This window comes from Schistocerca nitens, chromosome 3 (assembly GCF_023898315.1).
Source record: "Schistocerca nitens isolate TAMUIC-IGC-003100 chromosome 3, iqSchNite1.1, whole genome shotgun sequence".
NCBI classification, from domain to species: domain Eukaryota; kingdom Metazoa; phylum Arthropoda; class Insecta; order Orthoptera; family Acrididae; genus Schistocerca; species Schistocerca nitens.
This window is the reverse complement of record NC_064616.1, coordinates 59,533,849-59,558,230: the sequence shown is the minus strand read 5'-3', so window position 1 is coordinate 59,558,230 and position 24,382 is coordinate 59,533,849.

The window sequence follows — 24,382 nt, the reverse complement described above, 5'->3', positions numbered from 1 at the left end:
AAAACCGTAGTCTCTATTAAAAGCAGAATTGGATAAATTGTTGTACGAAATAGTCTGTTAACAGTCTTGGAAATAATATTTTGCCATGAAATTTGTTTAAAATATGGTTTAATAACCAGATACTTTCATGAGGTGCTATTTTTACACATTTATTTTTCGACCAGTGCTCGGAATGTGTAGTAAATTTTCAGTGTTTTATAAATAGTGTCTTAAGTAGTTATTACGTACATGATGTTTCTTACAACCCCTTTCCCTTTTATTTAAGTAACAACAAACAACAAACCGTAACCTAATGAAACAGGTCCTCCGCATATGCGTCTTGATAATTGAGGTTTAACATAAATTACTATAGTAAGAGCCAAAGCCAGACAGGAAGTTGAGAAACAAGGGTGAACAAAATATTGTGACAACAGTGAACTTCTAAGTTACCTATGGATTGAATATCTGCAAGATTTCTCAAGGATAGAACTTGGTGAAAAATGTGCATCACAAAATTAAAGAACAGGTTTGTGATAAAAGAAACAGAAAACAGAGAAATTTATCTAACAATTTAAGTAACGATGTGAATGCGAATAATAGAGGAAGATTAACTATTAAAGTAACAAAAGATTGTCAGCATATTTCTCACAGGAATATTGAGTTTACTAAAGATATCAACACTCGAAGAGAAGGCTGTTAATAATGTAATATGATCAATGACATTGGTGATACGTTGACGAGCTAGTTACGTCTGCTCGCGCTCAGAGATCGACTGTGACACTGAAATTTAGATAGTATCAAATATTTTCACACCCCTCAGATATTATTTCAAACATTTTACGCCGTTAATTCGTTGTGAAGACATACGTAGAAGACATTTTAGAAAATTTATCCTACTCCAACAGAAACTGGAATACTGGAAATGAGCCAAGACAAAAATTTTATGACAAACTGAAGACGTTTATATTCGTATTTGGTACTGCTCATAGTCAGATTGGTAACAATGGTGCCAAGTCAATACTGTTTATGTAATGTGAAAAACCTGATTTTCACTTACAAACGTGTTAGCTTGATTCTAGAGTCTGGAAGATTTAAGTAGGATAATTTTCCATGGTGGTGTGGAGAGTCTACTTGGATCTTTAATCAGCACCAAGTTCTATGTAGTATCGATTATACTGCTGCGATGCAGCTAGTGTTAATGCCAAACGCTAATAAATCAGTGTCATACAGTGTTCTTTTCATGAAAACTTATTTGATGGCACTTTCACGTAAAATTGATTACCGAAATAAAAATGCAACAATTTCTTTTGAAGTGTCACATTATGAAGTTGGGTTTTTTGTGACTTCATGGGTGTGCTCCTCAGACATTGGTAGTAATCTGCAGGCGCGTACGGAATAAGTCAGCTCCAGTACACAGTGGTTAAGCAATCGATATGATTGCGCGCGAAATGAAACCCATCTATGTTGTGGGAACTGGTAGCCCAAGTCCTACACGTTTGTAAAGTAACTATTGACGTTAAGAAGACTGCTGAGTTCTGTATTAAAATTCCAGAAAAGGCTTAAAATAATCGGGACGATTTTGGAGATAACGAGTGGAGATACTACTGAAGTCTCGTTAATACTTTCGTAAACAAAGATGAAGGGCAACGACATATTGATGAAGGTTTCTCCGATCTCCACCCGGGTGGTAGCGTTGATATCTCGCGACGTCTCGGCAAGTGTCATACTACCCATCTTCGCCAGAATATGGGTAGCATGACACTTCCAGAAACGTCGCGAGATATCAAAGCCACCTCCCGGCTGGAGAACCGAGAAACCTTCATAAAGAGTTTTCGCCGGGAAGGCCTACAGTCACATGTACGACAAGGACATATATTTAGAAAACAAGAAAACAGTACAGTTTGTGTTAGCTCTGAAGCTACCTTACTGCATAGCAAAAATCTGTCATGAACTTTGGTAAACAAATGTAATGAATTCGGTTTGTAACAAATTCTGCAGTTCAGTGCTTCTTAGTCTAAAAATACCACGAATGGTGCATGAGGAAGCAATTACACTACTGGCCATTAAAATTGCTACACCAAGAAGAAATGCAGATGATAAACGGGTATTTGTTGGACAAATTTATTTTACTAGAAGTGACATGTGATTACGTTTTGACACAATTTTGGTGGATAGATCCTGAGAAATTAGTACCCAGAACAACCACCTCTGGCCGTATTAACGGCCTTGATACGCCTAGGCATTGAGTCAAACAGAGCTTGGATGGCGTGTACACGTACAGCTGCCCATGCAGCATCAACACGATACCACAGTTCATCAAGAGTGGTGACTGGCGTATTGTGACGAGCCGGTTGCTCGGTCACCATTGACCAGACGTTTTCAATTGGTGAGATATCTGGAGAATGTGCTGGCCACGGCAGCAGTCGAACATTTTCTGTATCCAGAAAGGCCCGTACAACACCTGCAACATGAGGTCGTGCATTATCCTGCTGAAATGTAGGGTTTCGCAGAAATGGAATGAAGGGCAGAGCCACGTGTCGTAACACATCTGAAATGTAGCGTTCACTGTTCAACGTGCCGTCAGTACGAACAAGAGGTGACCGAGACGTGTAACCAATGGCACCCCATACCATCACGCCGGGTGATACGCCAGTATGGCGATGACGCATACACGCTTCCAATGTGCGTTCACCGCGATCTCGCCAAACACGGATGCAGCCATCATGATGCTGTAAACATAACCTGGATTCATCCGAAAAAATTACGTTTTGCCATTCGTGCACCCAGGTTCGTCGTTGAGTACACCATCGCCGGCGCTCCTGTCTATGATGCAGCGTCAAGGGTAACAGCAGCCATGGTCTCCGAGATGATAGTCCATGCTGCTGCAAACGTCGTCGAACTGTTCGTGCAGATGGTTGTTGTCTTGAAAATGTCCCAATCTGTTGACTCAGGGATCGAGACGTGGCTGCACGATCCGTTACAGCCATGCGGATAAGATGCCTGTCATCTCGACTGCTACTGGTACGAGGCCGTTGGGATCCAGCACGGCGTTCCGTATTAACCTTCTGAACCCAGCGATTCCATATTCTGCTAACAGTCATTGGATCTCGACCAACGCGAGCAGCAATGTCGCGATACGATAAACCGCAATGGCGATAGGCTACAATCAGACCATTATCAACGTCGGAAACGTGATGGTACGCATTTCTCCTCCTTACACGATTCATCACAACAACGTTTCACCAGGCAACGCCGGTCAACTGCTGTTTGTGTATGAGAAATCGGTTGGAAACTTTCCTCATGTCAGCACGATGTAGGTGTCACCACCGGCGCCAACCTTGTGTGAATGCTCTGAAAATCTAATGATTTGCTTATCACAGCATCTTCTTCCTGTCGGTTAAATTTCGCGTCTGTAGCACGTCATCTTCGTGGTGTAGCAATTTTAATGGCCAGTAGTGTAGTTATCAGCAACGTCTCTTGCAACTGCCACAGTACTTAGTTTATGTAAAATGCTTGTTTGACATACTATATTGTGTGTGAAAATGAAGAGGAGCTTAGCCGAAAGAACGCAAGCGAACTCAGCGAGTAAAGTGGCGCATCATCGAGCTGGCACTTCGGTCAAGCTCTTAAAGTTGTTACATGAAAGCCGCATTAGTTATTCCATTGCGAAAGTTGTTTGAAAATTTAATATTCGTCGCTCTACGGTGCCTTGCGTGAACCACGTGTACTTTCTTGAAGATTTTTTTTTTCTTGCGGCGTGGGCAGGAGCAGTGCCGTCCGCATCTACTTTAATATCGTACCCGTCAATGTTTGAGTGGCCTAGATTGTTTTAACAGAAAAGCGGAGCTCACGAGTAACATCCAAATTAGTGAGATATACGTGATATATAAAAAATAACCGACAGCAGTTAGTATTTGGTGTTGAACAACAATCACTTCATTTTTTAAATGGGAACCCCTGTCACGTGATGAAGAGTTTGGGCAGAACGCCCTGTGGGGTGTCGAAGCTAGAGACTGGTAACGTCAATTTCGTGAGGAGTGTGTTTTGTATCTTAAACAGTTATCCAACCCATTAGCCAGCAGTGTACCGCACGTGCAGTTGCTGCGCTTCCGCAACACTTAACATGTTGAGTGGGACAGTGAACTGATCATTTCTGAAAAGTAATCTTTGTCAGAAAATGCATACTTCGACCGCTTTGTGACGTCGAAGTCAATGGGGTCAAACTTTATGTGCGATATCCAAATTAATTATGCGATCCATCAATGTGAAGTGAATGCACGCACTACGCTGGCGGAATGCTTAGTGCGCTGGACAGACGATAAAGTAATCATTTTTCAAGGTGGGACTCATGCCCGGATAATTGGTTTGTACGTTGCGGAGCGTTTGCGCTACAGTACGGTTCGGACATGGTTATGGAGTACTTTCAACATTTCGTTAATAAATTCAACAAAAGCATCTTTTGTTGCTACAAATTGCAAAAGTGTTGAAATTTTGGCCTCCAATTTGGCTGCATAGTGGACATCAACAGTGCACAGACTGGCAAAAAACTGAAATAAGTGCGACTGTACATTAACGTTTCGACCGCAGCGTGATTCGTGCAGAAGGGTTTCCTAATGTTATAGGAGTAGCAGGACTAGCTTGCAGCGTAGTTTTCATAGTAACCCAGAGAAAATTATCTAGAGGTGCAAAATCTGGGGACTTTGGTGGCCACGGAACAGTTTGCCCTCTATCAATCCCCTGATATGCATATGTGGCGTCCAAGTGTACCACAAGGTTGCATCAGAAGAGTTAGAGCTCTATGCATCTACATCATCGGACGACTGCACATTACACACCCTAGTGCCGCGATGAGTGTGGTTACGGACATCAACGTGCAGGCTTTGAGCCTGATGAGGACCTTGTAGTCAATATCGATTGATTTATTGAAAACATCACTACTGGTATGTTATTAATGAACACAATTAATTAGAAAAACTGATTGTGATCAACAATAATCGTGAAAACATTTATCGGTATGACCTATGGTAATGGCTGATGGAGAAGAGAAGGATGCACCACCTATTAGGCAACTGTGTAACCCATTTCGATTGTCTGCAAGTGTTCATATGGATTGATTGCTTTCCAGAACTTTTCCTTTTCGAGCAAATTGAAACACGTGTACGTCTTGTGTTTGGACCTCGCCCAGAAGTACGTGTGTCTTGACAACTTCAGCACGCAATACATAATACACCACGGCACAGAGCTGACCCTTGTAAACACGAGAGAATAGAAGGCAGACACACGTGCAACCAGTAGTCTACTTCCTGGCCATTCATCTGGTACAGACACAAGACACAACATCCAAATTAGTGAAGCTTACACCTTCTGTGATGAATTTGCTGCCTAGGCTCTAGAAATCCCACTCAGCAGTTCTGTAATCACTTTGTGGAGAATGCAATAACAACACGTCCATTTTTGTGGATGTGATGAATATTTGTAATTGTAAGTAGTCTGCTGGGTAATATAGTGTGGGCTTTTTTTCTGTAAAGAGCCTATACCCTTTTTCTGTGTGGGTTTTATATATAGTCCTTTCCTGGTAGTGACAGATTCCATAAACACTATTGTGTCTTGTTGTCTCTTCAAATTTCGTTTGTATGCTTTGTGCATTTGCAACTGTTGGGGCTATGGCTGATGCTTCTGCAGCTAATGATCCAGCAGCTGAAAATCCCACAAGTGCAGAAATTAGGAAATGAATCATTCCAACTAATGCCTTAGCTATTGGTAGAATCTGAGGTGCTTTGACCCATCTTCTCCTTCCCCTTAGACCTTTTTACTCCAGTACATTTTCACTGCTGACAACAATGATTGGATGCATTTCTTAAACTTCCATGGGTTTTCCTCTGCTTCTTAAATGGGCGACGAGCAGCTCCAATGACTTGATAGAAATTTATATTAATATCTAATTTAAGTTTAACATGTATTGCCTTGTCAACGGTGAATACCGCAATACATTGTCCTATGCTGATCTCCCTTCTTCCATGTATTTTTTTCGCTTTGTCAGCTAAAATTTGATCTCCAGAGTGATGTTCGGCCAAACATTTATTTGCTGCATACGCAATACCATGCTCAGTGCAGGTCTCACTCAACAGATTAATTCCCTAATCATTACATCCCAGCTACTTCTGCTGCTTCCTTCCAAGCCTGCAGCAATTACATGAGGTGATGTGTAATTCTACTGATAGCTTGTTGAGAACCCTGCCTTTACCATATATGGTGCATGTCTCACCATGCACATTACATTACTGTATGGTTGGAGGATTTGCACCTCTTATTATATACCATATCTTAAGCATGCACTCAGCTGCTGTGGCATGAAGAAAACCCATGCCATTTAACCAAAAATGTATTCCCCTGTCATCTTATGATACATTCCATGAGAAACAGGCCTGGTTTATTGCTTCCCTGCAATTTTTGTGTAAAAACTATCTGCTATTTCGCCGCTGCTGTCATCCTTCAGATCTCAGTTCTAGGATTTGTTGGTCCATTTTAGGAACTGTAAATACCTCTGTTGACAAGTTCAGTAGGTAGGTTCTGCCAGTCTGACGGTAACGTGGGTGCGGTAACGCTTGAACGTGCTGGATTGGGAATACAAAACGTGCGCGTGTTTGAGCTACCTGAAGTTCCAGCGGATTTGGTCACCCTTGCTCTTCGACCCTATGGCACAGTCCTCAGCCATACGGCCGAAAAATGGAAGGCCTTCGAAACTTACCCCGTCCTTAACGGAGTGTGACAGGTCCGTAGCGAATTGCACCGCCATATACTTTCGTATCTCACGATCGCTGGTTGCAGGCCGATAATTATTTACGACGGTCAGCCGAGGACCTGCTCCGGATGTGGACAGGTAGGACACATGCGTACCAAATGCCTACAACGCCGTCTCGTGCAGTGCCCTCAGCCGATCAGATTCGACCGTCGATGGCGACCTCTATGCCGTTTATGTATGTTGCGGCGGCGAGACAGGAGATGCCAGCTGCCTATGACGACCCTTCTGTATTGGCGCAAGCCTTGGAGGCCCCTACAATAGGTCGTCAGGAGCCCCCAGCTACTTCCATCGCCGATGCCTCTGTTGCCCTTTCACCAAGCCCAGGCGTACCGCTACAACGACAAGCCGACGGTACGGTGGAAGTTGAAGAACAGGATGCCGCGTCCTTCCCTGCCCTGCGCAGGGCACAGAGGCGAGACAGCGTCAACAGAAATCGCCAAAGCGCCGTAAGAAACGGCGCATAACAACATAACAACTGACGCAGTAGAACAGCCAGAGACAGCAACAATGGATGATGAGGTGAATCAACCGATAAAACGATACGACACTGGCGATACTAACGTACCACACGGTTCGACGTCTTCTCCCGCTACCAGTGGGTCTGCGTACTGTGAGGATGTGGGAGATCACCGAAGTCTCGACCCCGGGGATGCACCCACGACTACATCTGCCTCTCGAGATCCAGTGGTATCGACGTCCCTGATAGAATGGGCGCAGGAGATGGAGATGCAGGTTGCGTTTCAGGACCCTGACGAAACACCAATTCCGTTGGCAGCATCTACGTTGACGGCGACAGGCGCCTAGGCCGGCATGCCCCACACCCGTCGCTTCCTACTTCTATGCCCTAACGACGCTACACACCACGACTGCTGCACTCCTGTAATACCAAGGACCCCTCTCAAAACCTGCATGTTGCAAGATACGTTACGAGCTGCGGATCTGCATGTTGTTTTCCTTCAAGAAGTCCGACCAGGACTCTGTATCGATACCTACGGACATGACGCCTACACTATGCTTTCAGATGTGCTCGGAGGAGATACGGATATTCTGCTGAGGAAAGGGGTTATGGCAACTGATGTATTTAATTTACCGTCGGCCCGGGGAATCGCACTCACGGTTGGTACAGTTCGTCTGGTGAACCTGTATGCTCCTTCCGGCACCGACAGAAGGAGAGAACGCCGCACCTTTCTTGCCGAAGACATAGCTCTGCTCTCCCAGGGCAATGCCGACCACTTGGTAGCAGGCGGAGATTTCAGTTGTGTGTTCAGACCATCCGACCAGGTGCCGCACTATACCACCTGCCCAGCACTTCATGCACTTGTAATGAACTTGGCTTTGTTGGATTCTTGGGTCATACAACACGGCAACCAGAAGGCATACACCTACTTTACTAGTCATTCCTCGAGCCGTTTGGTTCGAATCTACGTCACACACGGCCTGCGATCGGCAGTTGTCGACGCTGAGATGTGGCCAGCAGCATTCTGAGATGTGGCCGGCAGCGTTCAGGTATCACCTAGCTTATGTGTATACTCTCACCCTCCCCCGCCAAAGCGTCCGACGAAATAGAGCTCTGTGGCGCCCCAGTGTGGCCCTTCTTGATGAGGCAAATTGCAGACGCGGAAGTTGCGTCCACATGGAGCAAATGCAACCGGCGATTACCTGCCTACGGTTCCGTACTTCAGTAGTGGTTACGGTGTGTAAAAACCGCCTTGTGCCGGACATTAGCCAGCTATGGACTGGACAGAGCGCACTGGTATACTGATTTGAATTTTACAAAAGGTTTTTTGACATTATGGGCCCAACGTGAGTCAGGATGTACAGCGAACTGGCTGTGCAACCGCCGTCGCCGGAACGACAATCGACAGAACACCACGTCAAGGCACAGTTGCTACGAATCGCCGCCGCACGTCTCGCGGGTCTGCGGGTGCGAGCGAGGACAACTGATGAGGTTAGTGAAGAACGACCTTCCTTCCACCATATCATTGAAGATAAGAGAAGACGCAAGAGGCAGCTCATTACGGAGGTTGAGAAGGAGGACGGACGACGAGCTGAAACCCAGATGGCCATCGTCCGAGCGTTCACACAGTCATACACACTTCTGTACGAGCGTGAGTACAAATTGGCTGTAGGAGTCAGGGAAGTCCTATCTGACCTACCCGTCTCTCGGAACCCACAAGATGATGCTATGCTCTTGTCGAAGGTGACTCTGAAAGAAATATGAGACGCTATGTTGCGCAGTGCTCCGAACAAACCGCCGGATACTGACGGACTCCCTCTTGAATTTTACAAAAGGTTTTTTGACATTATGTGCCCAACGTGAGTCAGGATGTACAGCGAACTCCTGAACCCCGATTTTCAGATACCATTTGAATTCACTGAGGGTCTCTTGATTCCGGTGCCCAAACCCAGAGGAGGCTGTCGCCCTCTTGATTTTCGCCTATTGACAATGCTAAACACCGACTACAAGCTGTTGACACGCATCCTTCGTGAGAGGTTCAAATCTACGGTAATGGCGGCCATTCACACTGATCAAACGTGCCTCGGAGGCGACACTAATGTGTTTACGACTTTAATCTTCTATACAGACGTGGTGGCGCTCATGAAACATGCCGCCTACACGGCGCTCTTGTTGCGTTGGATTTTGACCATACTTTCGATCGCGTCGGACATGGTTCCCTGCGTGCCGTTATGGAACACATAGGTATCCTGCGCATGACGACATCTGTTGTGCTTCGTTTGATCCATGGGGCGGTCACGAGGATCACGGTTAATGGCTATCGGTCCGTGTCAAGAGATCCGTCCTCTTTCTGCCACGTTATTCGCCATTGCCCTCGAACGAGCCCTTCACGGACTGCGCAGACGCTTGGAAGGACTTAGCCTCCGCTCCGTGACCTTTCGATGTCATGCATGCGCTGACTATGTGATGTTCCTAGCACGGACTGATGACGAAGTACAAACGGTGCTTTCCTGGCTCCAGCAGTATGGTGCGGTGGCAGGCAGTGTGATCAACCTCCGGAAATGACGCCACATGGAGGAGGGACGAGGCATGCCTACAGAACTGATTGTACCCCTGACAAAGGTCCCAATGCTCAAATGTTTAGGGATATTGCTCCATCGACAAATACAACGTACCGCGGCCTTCACGTATCGTAAGGTTTTACGGCGACTCCACATAGAGGCTCGCCTCAACAAATTCAGATCGTTGGACATTTTGCAACGCGCTCAATACGTCAATGTGGACACGGCTTCTCACCTTAACCATTACGCCCACGTATTACCGATGACAGACACGACTGCTTCCACGATAAACGCAGTTTTTGGACACGTGGTGGACGCTGGTGACGTTTTCGAGATCCATTTTGTTACTCTTACTTTACCAATCCACAAAGGAGGTGTTGGACTCACTCACATCAAGCATAGAGTGTTGGCGCTGTACCTTCGTTCAGTGCGGCGACTCTGGCTTTCACCAATAGACAGTCTTTCAGGCATCCTGATAGCAGAGGTGGCCTCACGCACGCTGTGCCCACTGGTATCTGTTGGACATTTATCGCCCTCACTATCAAATATTAGGACGTTTTTCGTGGAGCACAGCTACATGTTGGGGGTTATACCGGAGACACCGACTCCGATAGCAAATACTTATTATAGTGTTTTATAGCGCTGTAATCCGGCTAACGACACCGTACGACGCCACCCCACGGGCGACTGGACGCGAATCTGGCGAGCCATCCATGCGCTCTTCCTGGCAACTTTAGTGCGGTGGAAGTGGTATGTGGTCACTAACGAGAAATTTCTGGCCCGACGAAGGCCACATGCCATTCACCTAACTGACGACCCTATGAGCTCCAGTTGCGCGACGGTATACACGGACGAACGCAGACTAAACTGTGGCCCCGCACGCGAGTGCTGGAAACTGCTCCGCCAGATACTGGCTTTCCTGCTACGCCGTCCCTACGTTTCAATTGTGCCCCTGGACCTCTTTTATCCCGACGCTGTCTATTTCCCGACGACCCGCATGAATGCGATCGATTGGGTGGAAGGTCACACTGTCAGGTGGTTTGCGGAGTATGGATGTAGATGTAGACGTAGAATTGCGATGCACTACATGTACCGCGCCGGCGAAGAGGAAGTCCTCGATTTGTGGCAATACATGATCGACGAGTTCCTGGTCTTAACGAACAGAGGAGAATACCGGAACGTTTTTGCTAACTATTTGGGATCGTCATTCATAGACCCACCGCCCAGGTGGGGTGAGCCGGGTGTGAGAAGAAATTAATTTGCAGACGTGATGTTTCCACGATTCCCCTACGATAACAGTCTCTGACTGTGTGCAGTGGCCCCGGACAATCCGACGGTTGCTGACTGGTGATGCCCATTGTAATGACGACCGCTCTTACCGGCCGCCTGTTTCGATAAGGCAATCCCAGCGGGCAAGATGGCCCTTTACAGTTCGCATTATTGGCATAAGTTTTGGCGTCTGGCTTCCTTCTTTTTGTTGCTTCTTAAAAAAAGTTTATAACATGCGGTGGCGCGCTTAAGTGGCAGGAGGGGAGAGACATCGTGGCAAGGCCTCGGGATTCGACCCCTACCCGCCTTGCCTCCTCCAGCCTGCCGATAACTGCGCTAGTTACAAAAAACCCTTGGTCGGCAGCCCGGTTTAGATATCCGGGCGATGCATTTTGTAAAAAAATTATTCTTCTCTTTCCGTATACAAGAGGTAGACGAAATGCAGTAATCGTTTCTGCATACAGCAGACAAAATCTCTCTTTTTTTAAAAAAATTGGGTATTTTATAAAAAGTGTTAATGGGACCGCTATTAACCAAAGTGTCCGCAGCTCGCGGTCTTGCGGTAGCGTTCTCGCTTCCCGCGCAAGGGATCCCCGGTTCGTTTTCCAGCTGGGTCAGGTATTTTCCCTGCCTCGAGATGACTGGGTGGTGTTGTGTCGTCTTCATCATCATCTACATCTACATCTACAAAACATACTCCGCAATCCACCATACGGTGCGTGGCGGAGGGTACCTCGTAACACAACTAGCATCTCCTCTCCCTGTTTCACTCCCAAACAGAATGAGGGAAAATGACTGCCTATATGCCTCTGAACGAGCCCTAATCTCTCTTATCTTATCTTTGTGGTCATCATCAACATTCATCGTCATTACGGTCGGAGGATAACAATGACAAACCACCTCCGCTAGGACCTTGGCTAGTACGGCGGTGCGGGTCTCCCGCATCGTCCCCTACGCTTCTCGGAGTATGGGACCTCATCACTAACCATAAAAACACAAAAACAAAATAAAGTGCTCAGCACTGCAGAATGTCATGCAAAGCGGCCCGGGTTCGTTTCCCGGCTGGTTCGGAGATTTTCTCCGCTCAGGGCCAGGGTGTTGTGTTGTCTTCATCATCATCTCATACCCATCGACACACAAGTCGCCGAAGTGGAGTCAACTAAAAAGACTTGCACCAGGTGACCGATCTACCCGACAGGAGAGTCTAGCCACACAACATTTCATTTCAGTGGACTATCACTGCTTTCACTGTACGTTACACCATCCATTATGAGCAACAGCTCCTGTTTTAGGTACATACGCTGAAGCTCCAAAGAAACTGGTATAGACACGGGTATTCAAATACAGAGATATGGCCGCGCGAGATTAGCCGAGAGGTCTCGGTCGCTACAGCCATTGACTGCGCGGCTGATCCCGGCGGTGGTTCGAGTCCTCCCTCTGGCATGGGTGTGTGTGTTTGTCCTTAGGATGATTTAGGTTAAGTAGTGTGTAAGCTTAGGGACTGATGACCTTAGCAGTTAAGTCCCATAAGATTTCACAGACATTTTGAACAGAGATATGTAAATAAGCAGAATACAGCACTGCGTTCGGCAACCGCTATATAAGACAACAAGTGTCTGGCGCAGTTGTTACATCAGTTACTGCTGCTACAATTGCAGGTCATCAAGATTTAAGTGAGTTTGAACGTGGTGTTACAGTCGGCGCACGAGTGACTCGACGCTCCGAGGTAGCGATGTAGTGGAGATTTTCCCGTACGACCATTTCATGAGTGTACCGGGAATATCAGGAATCCGGCGAAACATCAGATGTCTGACATCTCTGCGGCCGGATAAAGATGCTGCACAACGGGACAAAGGACGACTGAAGAGAATCGTTCAACGTGACTGAAGTGCAACCCTTCCGCAAACTGCTGCAGATCTCAATGCTGGGCCATCAACAAGTATCAGCGTGCGAACAGTTCAACGAAACATCATCGATATGGGTATTCGGAGCCGAAGGCCCACTTGTGTACCCTTGATGACTGCACGACACAAAGCTTTACGCCTCGCCTGGGCCTATCAACAACGACATTGGACTGTTGATGACTGAAAACATGTTGCCTGGTCGCGCGAGTCTCGTTTCACATTGTGTCGAACGGGTGGACGTGTACGGGTATGGAGATAACTTAATGAAACCATGGACCTTGCTTGTCAGAAGGGGACTGTTCAAGCTGGTGGAGCCGGCCGGTGTGGCCGAGCGGTTCTAGGCGCTTCAGTCTGGAACCGTGCGACCGCTACGGCCGCAGGTTCGAATCCTGCCTCGGGCATGGATATGTGTGATGTTCTTAGGTTAGTTAGGTTTAAGTAGTTCTAAGTTCTAGGGGATTGATGACCTCAGATATTAAGTCCCATAGTGCTCAGAGCCATTTGAACCATTTGAACCAAGCTAGTGGAGGCTCTATAATGGTTTGGGGCGTGCGCAGTTGGAGTGATGTGGGACCCCTGATACGTCTAGATACGACTATGACAGGTGACAAGTACGTAAGCATCCTGTCTGATCACCTGCATCCATTCATGTCCATTGTGCGTTAAGACGGACTTGGCCAATTCCAGCAGAACAACGCGACACCCCACACGTCCACAATTGTTACAGAATGGCTCCAGGAACACTCTTCTGAGTTTAAACACTTACGCTGACCATCAGACTTCCCAGACATGAACATTATTGAGCATGTGTGGGATGCCTTGCAACGTGCTGTTCAGAAGAGATCTCCACCCCCTCGCACTCTTACGGATTTATGGACAGCCCTGCAGGATTCATGGTGTCCTTTCCCTCCAGAACTACTTCAGACATTAGTCGAGACCATGCCACTTCGTGTTCCGACACTTCTGAGTGCTCGCAGGGGCCCTACACGATATTAGGCAGGTGTAGCAGTTCCTTTGGCTCTTCAGTGGATTTGGGCTGGATAATGTTTTTGAAAGTATGTACATATACTTGAAGTGAATCCCATCGAAGTGTGTTAGCAATGCCAAAATAAGATTTATCTTGCTGCAGTCCGATGAGCTAATAATTATCGCTCTATATTAACAGGTTGGAGTGATCTATTATTGTTCTGTTTCTTCTGGTTTTCAGTATCGCTGCAGGACCAGGCAGTTACTGCGAAGTCCGTTTGATGTGGGTGTTTCCTCAACTCAGCTACGTTTACATTAACATACAGGGAATTTTATATAGAAAGAAAATAACACATACGTGTCGCTCTTAATCCTTAATTATACTTATAAATTCTTATCTATGCTTAAATACGTAACTAGTGCAGCGTCCACATCAAATATGCCTGGTACATACATATTTCCACCTATTGATGTATAGCATTAGTCAGTATTGAACAATGATTTCTTCCAACAGACGAAGAGTTCGATATGCTAATTCCGTCAAACTGGTCTATATTTCCTCGTAGAGTCTGCACACAAAGAGCTGCAAGCTTAGCCACGTTTCTAGAGCATAAAGGACCACATAACTGGCTTACTTTAAATTTTAAAGGTTTCCTCTATATATGAGTGTATTCTCTCTCATGAGAAGGTTTAACCATTCTTAAGCTGACATTGTATGACCACCTAGAATCACTGAGAGGGCTTGAGCACTTCAGTGAAACATGGAAGCAATTTGCATTGAAGTATGACATAGGTGAATCTACTTACCCAAGGATAATATGAGTTCCCACTGCATAGAACTCATAATCCGAGATCATTCCTACACTGCTGCATTTGCTATTTAAGCTTTAGATATAGCAAAACTCCATTATTTTCCCGATAAGTTTCTGTGATTGCTTCACTTCACCCGCCAGAAACTGAAAACTAATTAGACATAAATATACATGTGACTACATTCTTGTACTAACACCACAACAGTGATTGTTAGTACTTATTTGCCGCCTGAATTGAGGTGGAGGAAGAGAATGTATGAACTGCAGGTTAAACATATAAGAGTTCTTACTCGATATTTTTCAACCTCTGTTAATGTATAACATTTACAATAGTGCATGTAACTTTAAAACATGAAAACATAAATGTATATCACCTTTGCTTTGAGGTATGAATAAAGCATACACTGAGCTCCACAATCATTTCATCGCTATCACTCATGTAGATATTGTTGTAAAAATGGATAAGGTTGTGATGCTCAATGCTAAATGTGATAAAAGTAAGGTGATAGTTGTTAATTCGAGTGCTGTCAACGACTGTAAAGTGTGATTTCTGGGCACTGGAGCATCATTCAGTAATTTGAAGTCGTCCGATAAGTCACTGATAAAGGAAAATGATGACTGCAGGACATTGGTGGTTTCAAGAAATCTGCTAAGTCCAGTTGTCCTAAATATTATGGAACATATAATCCCCAAATATGTCATGATGTTGCAACTGGAAGACTACAGATTCAATGAGAACGAAGAGGAGAGAGTGGATGGATGTATATTACATGCTCAAGGGGCTTAAATCTGAAATTTGTGTAAGGTCCTTCTTGAAATTCACAGAAAACCTTATGGACGACTGGCGTAATTTAGATACACTTGGCAATTATTTATTTTCCCCGAACCACTGATGCCTGTTTTATGTAACACTACACACACATTTGACATGTTACTTCCAATGTCTCACAGTAATGTATTTCAGTATGAATATTATGATAATCATTTGTAGTTGGACTGAGAACGTCAACTTGATGGACTTCCTACTATTAAACTGCACCGTGAAGGCTGTAAAACGGAACGAACAAATGGATTATACGTGTCTTCTCTTTCATGTAAAATGCGCAGTCACTATAGCTTAGCCGGTTGGGGTTCCAGTAGTAATGGGACCATATAGTTTAGTGCAAATACCTTACTGACTGACCTACAATGACTGCACAGCTTTACCTACTATTAACAGTCCATACATAATGGTAGTGGAAATGAAACACAGTTTGGATAACATTTGCATATCCTGTGCTTAATGTTGCGTCAGCAGCAGTGACCGAGATGCAATATCCTCAAGGAACAGGAGAAGGTAAGTGGATAGGTGAGAAGCGACCTGCCATGCAATCAATGACTGAATTAACTGCCACTCTCTCCGCCCCCTACCAGTGGTAGGTGTATAAGCACTGAGGAGTTGCGGGAGTAAGCTGGCCTCTGTCCTTATGAGATGTGGGTCGGTGACTGGCAAGCGCAGGTCCTACTTGTCTAGCTGGAGATAGCGGCAGTGGCAATGTTTTTTATAAACATGCATGCATACCGCTCCCTATTCCTATCATACTACAAGTGATAGTGATCTGTGTGTCTGAGGCTGCAGAAGTGAGACACACAGTTTTAAACTTGGGTTAAAAGGATTTTTTTTTCAAGTCCACTGCTCTGCTTTCTCTGTGACGGTTGCATAAACGTTTTTTGACGTCATAGGGAGTACTGAGAGGATCAGACGCAACGTGAAATGTTACAACACATCTAAGTATCATTTAGCACAGCATCATCAAGGACCTATTGTTTGAATACCTCCATGTGGTAACTGTAGGACATAAAACTGGGGGATAGCAGTGTAATTTATATGTAACAAATTCCCCCATAACTGTAAATAACAATGAAAGATGGTCATATGTTAGAATGCCGACTGCATGGTGATTGATCGATGTATGGAGCACGATTTACAAGTCCATCTCATGATGGTGGTAGCCATATTCTGAAGAATGGTGGAGGTGACTACGGTAACCATATTCTGAAGAATGGTGGAGGGGACTAGTGTTGTGGGTCAAATTCTACCAGTAATGATAACTCCCCCAGTCTGGGGAAGTGGGGGAGAGGAGGCGGCTACTTTTTGCGTCATAAATTACGTCAGTTAAATTTGACTTGCATAAATGTAACTGCACTATTTAGAGAGGTGTGGCAGCCATTTTGGGTTATAAATTATGACAGTTAAGATGGTGCTAGAAGCATCTGACAGTTATGGCATTTTAATATATATATATATATATATATATATATATATATATATATATATATATATATATATAAAAATCATTAAGATTAGGCTGAAAACATTTAGTCAGAAATTAAACTTGGAAAAATATAACTAAGGGCACAAATTAACCGTTTGTGTACTTACGATCATAAATTACCCCTGCATGTTTATATAAGGATGCTATGTCAAGTGGCTGGTTTGTTTACGTAATGAGAACAAAGGGACCTTTTTCCTTCTATCTGTTCTTCTTCACTACTAATGGTACATCAGGAACGTCCTACATCATCATGTAAGTATCGTAGTGCCATTTTTTTAAGAGGACAGAGCTCGTCCACACATGGTCTTTGTCTCTATGAATTGTCTACATGATGTTGAGGTACTCCTGCGACCATGACAGGGACCAGCTAGGACGTTAACTCTATCCCTGTGCCAGAATCCAGGATATCAAGGACTAGCTACAGTAGATGTAAGCCAACTTGTCTGAAGAGAGGATAGAATGGCTTTGTCACAACCTTCCCAATCAGATCAGTGCATGCTTCCAGGCCACATGGGGTGCAACGTCATATTGATGAGTGGACTCACACTGCCAAATTTATTTTAAATTTTCCTGCAGTGACATCACACAGTCTCTCAACCCGTGAAGTTACATGAGTTTTTTCTCTCCTTCTTGGTGTTACACTTATTTGTCTCCTTGGTGTTTCACTTTTTTGTCAGGCAATGTATATGAATACAGGGCGTCCCATTTATTTTGACTACCTTAAATAACTCTTCGTCCAGATGAAAATTAGAAAATTTTTGAAGCAAATGTTCTTTAGCCGTTAGCGGGACATCGTCAGCATGATTGCCTTCGTTGTAGTTTTTTTTACAAAGATATGAACAGCGGTATGACTTTTTTAAATGGCATCCTGCATTTTTTTATTCTGTAATTCATTTTCTCTCGTAAAGACCTATTCAAAAATGTATCACAGTGTACCATTCACTGAAAAACATCGTTATTAATTACATAACACAACACTGACTTTGAGCCCTGGATCACAAGCTCGTCCACTTGCTGGAGTTGTCAGAAAACAAATGAAAACCAAGTAAAAACATAACACAAAATTAACTTTGACTCTCCTGTACTATTGCTCAGCAGCAGAAAATTCAAAAGTGCTCAAAGTGGTGACCCTGGACACCGATTCGCTGGTGCACTCGTTGAATGAAAGAATGATTTACAGCTTCCAGTGTTGCCTGCTGAAGGGAATTACAAGCAAGAACAATACGTTCCTGCATGTCCTCTGGAGTTGGAATATCTCGATACATAATGTCATAATGAATCCCTACAGGAAAACGTCCAGAGGATTTAAATCAGGAAACTTAATCAGGCCAAGTAACTGTTCCTCCCCGACCAGTCCATATGGCAGGATACGTTCGGTTCAGAACACGACGTGCACGGAAGGTTCAAATGGTTCAAATGGCTCTGAGCACTATGGGACTTAACTTCTAAGGTCATCAGTCCCCTAGAACTTAGAACTACTTAAACCTAACTAAGCTAAGGACATCACACACATCCATGCCCGAGGCAGGTTTCGAACCTGCGACCGAAGCGGTCGCGCGGTTCCGGACTGTAGCGCCTTTAACCGCTTGGCCACCCCGGCCGGCTGCACGGAAGACATTATGTGCTGGACATCCGTCGTGTTGATACGACATAAGCATTCTGGTTCTTAGAGGGACTTCATTGATGAAATAGGGGCCAATAATTGTAGTACTACGCATCCCACACCAGACGTTAACTCTCCATTGACGCTGATGTTCCACCTGTCTAAGGCATCGTGGGTTGTCGCTGGACCAATAATGGATGTTCATTTCATTTAGCTGTTCTTTGTTTGAGAAGGAACATTCATTGGTAAATAGAACATTGGAGAAGAAGTTCAGGATGGCGAGGATTTGCTGCTGTGCCCACAGACAGAACTGTACACGATTCTGGAAATCATTCCCATGCAATTCTTCATGTAGGTGTACATGGTAAGGATGGAACCGGTGACGTGTACGAATACGATGTACACTGGTTTTAGGAATGTCAATCTCTTGTTCAAGCTGTCGTGTGCTCACATTTGGATTCATAGCAACGGAAGCGAGAACAGTAACTTAGGCAGCATCGTTTGTGCCAGTGCTACGACTATTACGTTTTCGTTGGTTGAAACTTCCCTTTTCCTGAAGTGTCGCAACAAGACGAGAAAACATCCGTCGGGAAGGTGGGTTCTTGTCAGGATATCGCTCTCTGTACAGTTCCGCTGCCTGCGCAGCATTTCGCCTACCTTCAACAGCAACAATAAAAGAAACGTTATGTCGATGCAGTTTGTAGGAAGAACAGACTTTACTGTACGCCTGCTCTACACAACAGTATTTGAAAGGAGTAAACTACTGTACTAAATGTACCCGTACATAAGAAGACAGAATTGCAGTTACTGTTCTGCTAACTTACATTCCCCATAGATGAGTAGCATTTCTACCTACTCTTCGTTGGCGTACATTCTACTCACACAACTCTTCAACTGACGATGGTTGATGGAATGGCGGGTGCGCAGTCTACTTGTGTTTACATTTGTCCTCTATGGGTTTCCTCGGCTTAGACAGGTGGATGTATTCCATTACCCCGAGTGCTTGCACTTAGCGCTGTGAGAGTCAACGTCAGTGTTGTCTTATGTAATCAATAACTTTGTGTTTCAGTGGATGGTACGCTATGATACATTTTTGAATAGGTCTTTAGAAGAGGAAATGAATTAACGAATAAAAAAAATACAGGGTGCCATTTAAAAAACTCATACCGCTGTTCATATCTTTGTAAAGAACAAAGCTACAACGAAGACAGTCATGTTGATTGATGTCCCCCGGCGGCGAAAGAACATTTGTTTGAAACATTTAGTAATTTGCATCTGCACAAACAGTTATTTAGGATGGTCAAGATAAATGGAACATCTTGTATATGGTGTAAGATTAGGAGTCCTTTGTTCGATCGAAGATGTGACTCAAAAAGCATGACCTTGTGCTCTTCACCTTCAGGTTGGAAAGAAAATGGCAGCACTTGAGCATTGGGATGGATTTATTTTCCCGGACATTATCAAATCAATTATCGGGTCCTTCGAACTGTAGAAAAATGAATGTAATTGTTAACATTCTCTGTCATGAAAATGATCTCAAATTTACGTCGGTATATACACTCCTGGAAATTGAAATAAGAACACCGTGAATTCATTGTCCCAGGAAGGGGAAACTATATTGACACATTCCTGGGGTCAGATACATCACATGATCACACTGACAGAACCACAGGCACATAGACACAGGCAACAGAGCATGCACAATGTCGGCACTAGTACAGTGTATATCCACCTTTCGCAGCAATGCAGGCTGCTATTCTCCCATGGAGACGATCGTAGAGATGCTGGATGTAGTCCTGTGGAACGGCTTGCCATGCCATTTCCACCTGGCGCCTCAATTGGACCAGCGTTCGTGCTGGACGTGCAGACCGCGTGAGACGACGCTTCATCCAGTCCCAAACATGCTCAATGGGGGACAGATCCGGAGATCTTGCTGGCCGGGGTAGTTGACTTACACCTTCTAGAGCACGTTGGGTGGCACGGGATACATGCGGACGTGCATTGTCCTGTTGGAACAGCACGTTCCCTTGCCGGTCTAGGAATGGTAGAACGATGGGTTCGATGACGGTTTGGATGTACCGTGCACTATTCAGTGTCCCCTCGACGATCACCAGTGGTGTACGGCCAGTGTAGGAGATCGCTCCCCACACCATGATGCCGGGTGTTGGCCCTGTGTGCCTCGGTCGTATGCAGTCCTGATTGTGGCGCTCACCTGCACGGCGCCAAACACGCATACGACCATCATTGGCACCAAGGCAGAAGCGACTCTCATCGCTGAAGACGACACGTCTCCATTCGTCCCTCCATTCACGCCTGTCGCGATACCACTGGAGGCGGGCTGCACGATGTTGGGGCGTGAGCGGAAGACGGCCTAACGGTGTGCGGGACCGTAGCCCAGCTTCATGGAGACGGTTGCGAATGGTCCTCGCCGATACCCCAGGAGCAACAGTGTCCCTAATTTGCTGGGAAGTGGCGGTGCGGTCCCCTACGGCACTGCGTAGGATCCTACGGTCTTGGCGTGCATCCGTGCGTCGCTGCGGTCCGGTCCCAGGTCGACGGGCACGTGCACCTTCCGCCGACCACTGGCGACAACATCGATGTACTGTGGAGACCTCACGCCCCACGTGTTGAGCAATTCGGCGGTACGTCCACCCGGCCTCCAGCATGCCCACTATACGCCCTCGCTCAAAGTCCGTCAACTGCACATACAGTTCACGTCCACGCTGTCGCGGCATGCTACCAGTGTTAAAGACTGCGATGGAGCTCCGTATGCCACGGCAAACTGGCTGACACTGACGGCGTCGGTGCACAAATGCTGCGCAGCTAGCGCCATTCGACGGCCAACACCGCGGTTCCTGGTGTGTCCGCTGTGCCGTGCGTGTGATCATTGCTTGTACAGCCCTCTCGCAGTGTCCGGAGCAAGTATGGTGGGTCTGACACACGGTGTCAATGTGTTCTTTTTTCCATTTCCAGGAGTGTATTTCAAATTTCTACACCAATACTCGCGTAATTTTTTGGGAAAGTGTTTGAAAAGTTTAATGTTCTTCTGTATTTCACATTTCAAGTAAACACTATGTAATACCACCATAAAACGCTACAGTTACCAATTTTTATTTTTGATAACATTGATTGTGATAAGTAAGAACATATGAAGGCACATTTTTAAGGGTTGCCTCTATGTTATAGAGATCCATCTCTCCGCTTCTTCTCCATGCTCATTGCTCGACTTCTATCTTACGAACAATGCTTTGGCAACATGGTCTAGATACCAGAATATCATTCGTAAGACAGAAGTCCTGCATTGAACAAGGAGGAGAATGAGAAAGGTGGATCTTTGCTTAATCATGCTGTTAATAATCTAGCGATTGACTTGTATTTATCTGGTCATTACACTACGCACCAGAATCAGAGTTCATGGAAAGATTGAAAAGAGGTTGACATCGGTGTCCATCAACAGGACCAAGCTTGCATGGACTACTACAAACCTTATGGCGCACATACATAACAGTTTGACAGAAATCAAGTTGATCATATTCTGGCAGAGAAAGCACGGTGAAGAGTGAAGGTTGAAGAGGCCCGGTTCAGCGAGTAACTTTCTGCTCTACCAGTGACAGAAGCCATGAAAGCTAAAGCTAAAATAGGGACGTGTATTGAACGGAAAAATAACATGAAGATACAAATTAAGAACAAGAGTATGAAAAGTGTGCTTAATAATGTAATTACAAAAGTTCTAAACGTTCTTCAGTGCATTAAACAAGGAAGCAACGGCACAGTAGTAGTGTGATTAGCTCGCGAGATTGCCTCACACGTTAGTTGGAAGATTGAACTATAGTTGTTGTTAATGTGGTCTTTAGTCCGAATCACTTCATCGCGACATAATTTCTGCAACCTACATCCATTTGAATCAGTATATTGTATTCAAGCCATGACTTCACTCTACAGTTTTTACTCCCCGCACTTCTTCCATTCCAAAACTGAGGATTCCTTGCTCCTTCGAAATGTGTCCTACTAAGCGATCATATCATTTAGTCTAGTTGGGACATAATATTTTTTTCTTCCCCAATTCGGTTCAGTACGTCCTCGATAGTTACTATATCTATCCGTCTAATTTTGACCCTTAGCTCACGGGGTGTATTCTCACAGACCGCGCGAGAATTTTCTAACTTGCTCTCCGAGGTAAGTTCTGTCGGGAAGATTCTATACTCCACCTACTCCCCATAAATTACCAGTTATATATATTTTATTGTCGGTTGCATTATCACCTTCTATTTTTGTTGCTGAACCACGTTGTAGACAAAATCAAATGGCTCTGAGCGCTATGGGACTTAACATCTTAGGTCATCAGTCCCCTAGAACTTAGAACTACTTAAACCTAAGTAACCCAAGGACATTACACACATCCATGCCCGAGGCAGGATTCGAACCTGCGACCGTAGCAGTCGCGCGGTTCCGGACTGAAGCGCCTAGAACTGCTTGGCCACCGCGGCCGGCTGTAGTAGACATGTGCTGGTGTTTCCTGTACTGCGCCTCTGAACTACGTACCTGTTTTTTTTTTATATAGCGCAAAATGTGTTGGCAAGAATTTTTCAGTTTTAACATTCCTAAGTTTGATGAAGATAGCAGTCTGTGAATAGATGAACCAGTCACAGATATGATTCAAGAAATAGAAGAAACAGACGGCGATTTTGCAATGGCCAGTGATCAAAATTCTGTTTGCGGACAGGAGTATCATTCAGAGGAAGAAATTCAGGGCAGTTTTGTTGCGCATCATCCAGTTTTCCAATAAAATACATAAAGTTATCATCAAATGTGTTCTGAGTGGTAGCAAAGGAAAATGTATATCCCAGCAAATGGTTCAAATGGCTCTGAGGACTATGGGACTTAACTTCTGAGGTCATCAGTCCCCTAGGACTTAGAACTACTTAAACCTAACCAACCTAAGGACATCACACACACCCATGCCCAAGGCAGGATTCGAACCTGCGACCGTAGCGGTCACACGGTTCCAGACTCTAGCACCTAGAACCGCTCGGCCACCCCGGCCGGCTATATCCTACCAGTAAATGTTAATCCTGCCGACTTCCTTTCTGTCCTATGGAGTGCAACTTTTATGGGCAAGTTTAAACGCTGGAATTTAGTATAATGTAAAAATTTACCCGCTACAGAGATACTATAATTTTTCAGTTCACTGACAGTTTGTTTATGTGTGCAATTTAAAAATCCGCACCAAAGAATGCAGGCTTTATTTAGTGCAATAAAATCAACGAAGAATACTTAAACAACACTCAAATTATGAAAATAAATGTTATATAATTTAAATGACAATTTTGAAATGATTTATCTCCTAAATTTCATTTGAACATTGTGGTCCTAGAGACAACACCTCGAAGCATACGTTACAGAAGTGTCACCTCGTGAGTTAAAGGTTGAACATTCTTCTGCAACACCATGTTTTAAAAGGTTCACTATCTTCTTCTCTCAACTGCTTATCGTCTATGTTTCACTTCTGTACAACTGAAATACCTTCGTAAAGGACAATCTAACACATTTGTATCCACTGTAGATAAAAGTTTTCTTTTTTAGGAACTCTTTCCTTACTATTGTCAGTTTACATTTTATAGTTTCTCTATCTCGGCCGTTGTTACTTCTTTTGCTGCGAAAATAACCAAATTCACACGCTACTTTTAGTGTTGATTTGCTAATGTAATTGTATC